The 1293-nt window shown below is 35.7% G+C and overlaps 1 pseudogene; it reads left to right on the top strand.

Annotated features, from left to right (window-relative positions):
- The first annotated feature begins 378 nt into the window (after positions 1-378).
- On the top strand, positions 379-782 carry LOC116464944 (fatty acid-binding protein 5-like; annotated as a pseudogene).
- The last annotated feature ends 511 nt before the right edge of the window (positions 783-1293 follow it).

The following is a 1293-nucleotide window of genomic DNA, read 5'->3' as shown; positions in this document are numbered from 1 at the left end:
TTTGCTTGGATAAGAAGACTGAAAAGGAAACTGATTAGGTTGCTTGAGAGAATTTGTTTCTTTCTCGCAGAGATGTTCTAAAGTTAATTATACTATAAAGCCACAATAATCACGACAGTGGGTACTGATGAAAGCAGAGACACATAGATCAATGTAGCATAGAGTGCAGAAATAGATCCATACAAATACTGTAGTCAACTGATTTTTTACTTAGGTGCAAACACAGTTCAATGGAAAAAACAATTGTCTTTTTAACAAATAGTACTAACCAAAATGTCAAAAAATCACCCTAGACACGTATCTCACACCTTATACAAAAAACCTGGCTCAATATCCTACCCCCACCCCTGAGCCAGACCCTGCTCTGCTCGCACACCCATGCTGGCCACCATTCAGCAGCTGGGAGGACAATAGCATCGAGTGGACAGCAAATGCTTTGATGAATACACGATGGAACTAGGAGTGGGAATAGTTCTGTGAAAAATGCATGCAATGGCCCGACCAGATTGTAACATCTCTTGTGACAGCAAAAACTATCATAAATACTGAGAGCACTCTGAAACCAACACAGTTCTCTTGTACCCTGGCGGAGAAGTTTGAAGAAACTACAGCTAATAGCAGAAAAACACAGACTGTCAACAACTTCATACATGGCACATTGGTTCAACATCAGGAATGGAAAGGAAAGCACAATAACAAGAAAGTTAAAAAATGGGAAATTAATGGTGGACCGCATCCTGAACAATGTCACCTGTAATCAGGTCTACAAAAAAGTAGAATAAAAATTCTATCATCACTTTAGAAAGTAATTAGCTGAGAGAATGAACAAGCTCAGTTCAACAAGCAAACCTCCATTAGTATCTTATGTGCAATTAAAGTGCTGGTTTAATTAGGATCATCCCTTTGGTTAGTAAAGAAATGTATTTGTGCTAATAAAAAAATAACTTGAAATGGGCCATAAAACTTAAATGTAAATGTAAAACTGTAAAACACTTAGAAGAAAATGTATAGGAAAATATTTGTGACCTTGAGCTAGGCAAAGAGTTCTTAGATATAACACCAAAAGTACTATCAGAACAAGGAAAAAAATTGAGAAACTGGACTTCATCAAAATCAAAAACTTTTTTGCTCTGCAAAAGATACTTTAAGAGAAAGAAAAAACAAGGCAGGGACTGGGGGTAAATGTTTTTGAATCATATATCTAGATTATATAAAAATCATCAAACCTTAATATGAAAGCAACTCTTTTTTTTTAAAAGGCCAAAAGATCTGAAAAGACACTTCAACAAAAAA

Source organism: Hylobates moloch, unplaced genomic scaffold (assembly GCF_009828535.3).
Source record: "Hylobates moloch isolate HMO894 unplaced genomic scaffold, HMol_V3 SCAFFOLD_2325, whole genome shotgun sequence".
NCBI lineage: Eukaryota > Metazoa > Chordata > Mammalia > Primates > Hylobatidae > Hylobates > Hylobates moloch.
This window is presented reverse-complemented; position numbering and strand designations above follow the sequence as displayed.